The 6,698-nt window shown below is 39.4% G+C and overlaps 1 protein-coding gene and 1 pseudogene across 7 annotated transcripts in view; both read right to left on the reverse strand.

The window, feature by feature from the left end:
* LOC107141412 overlaps positions 1–2,895 on the reverse strand; it is a 4,473-nt pseudogene extending 1,578 nt beyond the window's left edge.
* The window catches only part of Patj (PATJ crumbs cell polarity complex component), a 342,906-nt gene that overhangs the window by 134,565 nt on the left and 201,643 nt on the right, over positions 1–6,698 (reverse strand). The gene's annotated exons all lie outside the window — the stretch shown is intronic.

The raw sequence follows: 6,698 nt of genomic DNA on the forward strand, positions 1-6,698 counted from the left end.
TTTTTTTTTTTTTTTTTTTTTTTGTGAGGGTGGGTACCAGGGATTGAACTCAGGAGCACTCTATAACTGAGTCACATCCCCAGCCTTATGTTTTTTTGGGGTTTTTTTTTTGTATTTTATTTAGAGACAGGGTCTTACCAAGTTGCTTAGCACCTAGCCATTGCTGAGGCTGGCTTTGAACTCCAGATCCTCCTTCCTGGGTCAGCTTCCTGAGCCATAGTGATTACAGGCGTGCACCACCATGCCGGGCAACAATTTACTTTTTGAACTTCCTCACTTCCCAGCTCTTTCAAAACCACTTCCTGAACCCTAAGCATAGTTGTAGATGACCTGTCCTTCTGACCTGGGGCGGGGAGGGGGTGCCTTCTACTGTATCATTGGAAAAACTGTCATCCTAATCCCAAATTTCTTCCATAGCATCATTGGAGATAATGGGTGTCAGCAGTAGCTCCAATGGGGAGGTTTATTTTGAGGTAATACTCTTTGGCCATTATTTTCATTGGGACTAGACACAACTTGCTTCTTAGAACAGGGCTTAGCCAAAAATTGGATAGCAAGAATCTGATCCAATAACATCATTAACATCTTCCTTTTTCACAGAAATCTCTGCTGTGTGCATGTAGCTCAGGACCTCTTCAAATTTATCAGAGCAAAGAAAATTTGTATTACTGAAGAGTTATGTACTTCAAACATCTTGAGCTTTTTAAAGGAGGCACTGCAAGCAGTGAGAACACATCTGTGTGCTCTGAATTTCACATCTTCAACCACAATAGCAATATCACAAAATTCTCCTTCCAGGCATTATTCATTTGGTGTTTTCAGAAACAGTGCTTTATGATCATTATCATTATATTTAATGGTTTCAGATATACTGATGAAAAACTCCATGAACAACCTAGGCAATTATCTTAACGCCTTAAATACCCAAATCTTCAGATCAGAATAACTGATCAGGGGCACATCTGACCTGCCTCCTGGAACAGCCAAGGACACTCATGTGGACTTCCCATGTTCACTAGCACACAGCAATTCTCATTTCATGTGTTGTAACTGTTAGCAGAGAAAACCTCAATACAAGTACCAACACTAAAAACTGCCTGACCAGAGAATAATACTATTTTCATACTTTCTCAAGTGATTATGTATGGCATATGTATGAATAACTTTCTTCAATTAAAAAAAAAAAAACAGCGCCTATCAGGTTGGGTGGGGTCTAATGTTATCCAGGGTTTGCTAGATCTGGTGGGGAAAACAGACTCTCATGTACAGCAGCTCCTCATAGCCACAGTTTCATATTCATGGGTTTCAAGTTGCCTGTGGCCAAGTGCAGTTTGAAAACATGTGTTGAAAAATTCCAGAAATAAACAGTTCGTAAGTTTTAAATTGTGCACCATTCTGAGTAGCATGATGAGTAGTATCACACCATCTCACTTCATCTCTCCCAGGAGGGGAATCAAATGCAGTGTGTCTATCCTCCTGCCTGTTGCTCAACTGGTAGCTGTCTCAGTTGCCAGATCAACTGTTCTTGTGTTCAAGCAACCTTATCTTACTTAATAGTGACCCCAAAGCATAAGACATACACAACAGAAGATATGAAGAATTTTTCTAAAGAAAATATAGGATAATAGAATATTATAGTATATTGTTATAATTGTTCTATTTTATTATTGTTGTTGTTAATCTCTCAGTGTTCCAAATTACCATATGTATGCAACATACAGGGAAAAACAGTCTATATGAGGTTCAACACTATCTACAGTTTCAGGCATTGGGAGTCTTGGAATATATCTCATTTGGACAAGGGTGGACCACAGCACTGTTAGTGAGGTGGAAATTTCTTTTGTGCAAATAAAGCAAAATACAGAAATAAATTACATGTTGCAGCTGATATTAAGAACACTCTTTGAAATAATGCATAGTTTTCCAGCCTACATTTCCATACAGTCACTACAATAGCAATGAGAAGGACTGGGAGACAGAAGGAAAGATGCTGGACAGAATGGGGATAGTTGCCTGGAGAACCGTCCTAAGCCACCATGCAAGAGGTGAGGAAGAACTGCAGGCACCAGTTCTTCAGAGACACATTGCTAAAACCAGTCCTTCCAATGGCACATTTCTTCCCAGCTCACCTCACCCCTACCTTTCCGTTTCCCCCTGTGATCTCATTTTCTTCAATAACCTTCATTTTTACTTTCTGTTTTCATGTCACTTTCTTTCTGGGATTTAAAAATAACTTGGCTCACTGGAGAGATCCCACATAAAGTTTTTTTTTTTTTTTTTTTAAATATAGGGTCTTGAACTCAGGACTCACACATGCTAGCAAGTGCTCTACCACTGAGCCACATCCCCAGCCCCCAAATAAAGCTTTTGTGAGAGCAATAACAAAGACGGCAGAAATAAAAATTAAATGATTGTCATTCCTTCAAAAGAACAGTAAGAATACAGATTTTTGGCTTAAGTATTTCAGTGACATAAACACATGAAGTTTAACTAGGTCTTGCCCTAACAAGCCAGGGCCAGAAACAAAAAAAGCAAAAATAGAGCTAAAAAACTTCACACCAGGAAACAGAAGAGAAGGAGGCTGCCCAATATGAATTAGGTTTTACATAACAGCTTCTGTAGCCTGAAAACAAAGTCCTGCCCAACTCCAGCATGGAAATGAAGGGGAAAGTGCTTTAATCATTAAGTTCACAGAATTTCCTGTACTGTACAAGGGCAAGTTAAAAAAATGATCATTTTTCTCTTTGGTTCTTAAGAGATAGGTATAATTTCACCAGCTGCACTATTCTTTTAATAAAATTAAAGTGGCATTAAATTTTAAGATGAGCCAGTTATCCCAGTGACTTAGGAGGCTGAGGCAGGAGGATCACAAGTTCAAGGATAGCCTGTGCAACTTACAAGACACCTGTATCAAAAAATAAAAAGGACTAAGGAATGTGGTTCAGTTGTAGAACACCATAGGTTCAATCCCTGGTACTGCACACACACAAACACATGCAAAAAAAAATCATACTTTATAAACTTACATCCAGGTATACTAATAATTTAAACGAGCAAACCTAATTCACCCGCTTGCTGGGAATGGAACCCTATGGCCATATGCATGTTAGACAAGTGCTCTATTTCTGAGCTACATCCCCTGCCCTAAAAGAGTCAATCTAAATGATAAGCTTTTGATTGTAAATTCCAAGTAACTGTATCCATGGATGCCAAAATCTAGTGACTTATTTACTACTGTACCGTACTTCCAAATCACATCTAAGTCTTTCAAGATATTTCAGAATTAACTCACTGGCATCAGAGAATGAAGGACAAGCTGTTGGCACTAAGGTAGGAGTTCCGCCTTGAAGCAGTGGCAAATACCTGGGTCAGTCCTTTAACTTTTATGATTTTAGCTTTTTCTCTTATCAAATTAATATCATGAGACAATTACGATCTGAATTTACCTGTGGTTCTGTCTTTATCCCCTGGTAAGCACAGCAAGCATCCATGCTTTTCCAAGGTTCTTTTTTTAAGATGGACACAATATCTTCATTTATTTATTTTTATGAGGTGCTAAGAATTGAACCCAGTGCCTTACACAAGCGAGGCAAGCGCTCTACCACTGAGCCACAACCTCAGCCCTTCCAAGGTTCTTAATACCATATTATACACATACAGAATGAGGAGATTCAGTTTAGGCTCTACTGCAGGCACAGTTACAAAGGGAGCAATCCTTGCGCTTCCTCTTGTCCTGAGGTCTCAGGAGCCAGAGGGGCCCAGCTCCACACGCCAGCCTCATCAACTGCATACTTCTCGTGCCACCCACTCTGTCCCCCCGGGCTGCTGCTGTAACCTAACAAATCACTCCAATTCCCTGCACAGCACTATCAGCTCTCTCTTCCCACACTTGCACTGCAGGGCAGACTATAAATAAATCTGATATTCACGTGACAGCTCCATGCCCAGGCCTGTGTCTTTTAGGGGACTAATTGCTCAGGGAAAGCCAATACTCTAGGGTAGGTCTCATTCCTGTCTACACAGTAATTATATGCTAATGCCTTTTGAAATTAATTCACTAACCCCACACTAGCATGGAAGTAAAGGGTAAAGAAGCTGAGATTTAATCACAGCGTCTTCTGAAGGCTTAATGTAAAATTTCTTTTATACATAAACTGGGCCATTGATCGACCAAACTCAGTGATGCTCTTCCATTGTAACAATGCAATCCCACTGCGACAAAACTGCTGGCAAGTGTCCTGACAAGAATCAGTCACACGCAGGGACTGGCAGAGAGGCAGTGTCTGACTTAAAAGAAGCCACGGAGTGTCTGAACATTTTTCCCCTTCTACATCTTAACCTCATTTAGGGTCTTAAGCAAATAGGATCAACTATAAAGTAAAAGCAGGCAGTGAACAAAGCAATAATATAAAAATGTCAAAAAAGTAATAATGAGAAATAATACAAGTCGATGGTAGAATTTTACTTGAAAACTTTAATTTGAGGGAGAGACCACAAAAATAAATGCATTTACGGTGGGTCAGGAAATACAAGATTTGCCCTATCCTAGAAATCCAGTAAGTATGATCTAAAAGCCCATTTGCAAATGCTTCCTACAGAATGCAGTGTTCTTCAACAATCTACTATACTGCAATATAAAAAAAAAAAAAAACAGCTATAGTAACACTGGCTTTTAACTTTCCTGGCTCTCATCATTAAATCAATTTCCTATTCTCAGCTAACAAGCACACTGGATTTGATATTGTACTATAAACCAGTTTCTTACTTATCAAAGAGAAATGACAAGAAACCAAGGAACTGTTTTTCCACATTTATTCCCCTGTCATCCTTGACCTAAGGTCAAAAAAGATGGGTTATAACTGCTTAAGAATCTGGTATATTTATTTTTTCAATCTTCAGAATAGTGCATGAAGCTATTAAAGAATAAGAAGATAACTTTCTTCTAGGACATACTTTCAGAGATGAAAGTATTAGTATAACAAACTAAAACTGATGTACACAAATTCACACAAAAATATTTTATTTATTAGCTAAAATGAATTCAGGTATTACGGTGTGCCTGAGATTGTGATATATTTTCTCTCATTCTTCCCCACAACAGCTCCTGAGGTTGATGCTATCCAATCACTGGGTTGTGAGCTCTGTGAGAACCAGTATCAGCACCACAGAATCAATCAACCCTGTTAACACAGTGCCTGCTACATGGCAGGTGCACAATAAGATATTTTCTGAATGAATTTGAAAAAGCAGATGGCTGAGGCTTAGAGATGACACAGAATGCTAAAATCTGTGTTCTAACATATTTTTATTCGTTGTCACCTTTTAGAAACTAGAGAATCTTTGGGGGGATGGTGAAGGGGAATTAAGTTAATTGCCATATTTAATCTTCTTGCTTTTTCCTCTCTGAATGAAGATAAAATTGCTGAGTTGGCAATGAAAGGACCAAATTCAGAGCATTAAAGGAAGGAATAGGAAGGATCCAAAAAGACAGGCTAATATTTATTTATTTGTTTGTTTGCTTCTTTGTTTATTATTTAGGAGAGCTCCTCCAGCCCCCAACCTGGTAGAAAGATACCTGAAGTTTCTGTCCACAAGGAAGAAAATGTGATTGAATTAATAGTTAACTATTTGCCATGCTGCATCATTGTGATATCATTAAAAAGATAAATTTGGTCTCTATCCTCAGTTCTTAAAACAGAGCTAACATCCTTGCAATTACCTAAGCAATAAGGGTACTACGTCCATCTATTGTTCTAATGTTTAGTCTCAGACCCTGTCCCTGACACAGAGCAGCTATCTAATTCCTTGGGATTTCCTGGGTGAGAGGAACATGTTTTGTTCTAAGGCGGCACATTTTTCTTGGTTTTTGGTTCAGGGGATTGAACACAGGGTCTTGAGTGTTAGGCAGGTATTCTACCAAAGAGCTACACCCCCAGCCCCAGGCAATGCTTGGTAGGTTCCTAGATAGAGGGAGGCTGGTCAACAGAAAGACGAAGCCACAATTAAAAGCTTTAAATTTTCAGCCCTTCCGATGGGTAGAAAGCTAGAGATGGACTTAATGATGGATCATGCCTATGTGGTAAAAACCAATTCAAACATTCTTGAACTAAGACAGGCCTGGTGGTGTGTGCCTACAGTCCTCGCACTTGGGAGGCTAAAGAGGAAAGATCACTTGAGCCCAAAGTTTGAGACCAGCCTGGACAACATAGTAAGATATTTTCTCAAAAACAGAAACAAAAACAAAATCCCTGGACTACAGGGTTTGGAAAGCTTTTGGGTTGTTGAACACAGGGAGGTACCTGGAGGATACTGTGCCCAGAAAGAGCATGGAAGCTCTGCCATACTCTGCTCTATGCATCTTTTCTATGGGACTATTCATTCGTGTCCTTTGTAATATCATTTATAATAAATGGGTAAGCAATAAGTGTATCTCTGATTTCTGTGAGATGTTCTGGCAAATTAATCAAATCAAAGAAAAGGAAAGCATGGGAGCCCCTAATTTATGGCTGGTGAATGAGGAGTATAGGGCATAACCTGGGACTTGTGAACAACATTTGCAGTGGCAGGACCCAGTCTTATGGGAGTGTGACCTGTGGAATTTCCACTGTCTCCAGGTAGACAGTGTCAGAACTGAAATTCTAGGATGTGCATTTGTGTTCACTGGGGAACTGCTTGTGTTTTTCTGCTTTCAACACATC

This window comes from Marmota marmota, unplaced genomic scaffold (genome assembly GCF_001458135.2).
Source record: "Marmota marmota marmota unplaced genomic scaffold, marMar, whole genome shotgun sequence".
Classification (NCBI taxonomy): Eukaryota; Metazoa; Chordata; class Mammalia; order Rodentia; family Sciuridae; genus Marmota; species Marmota marmota.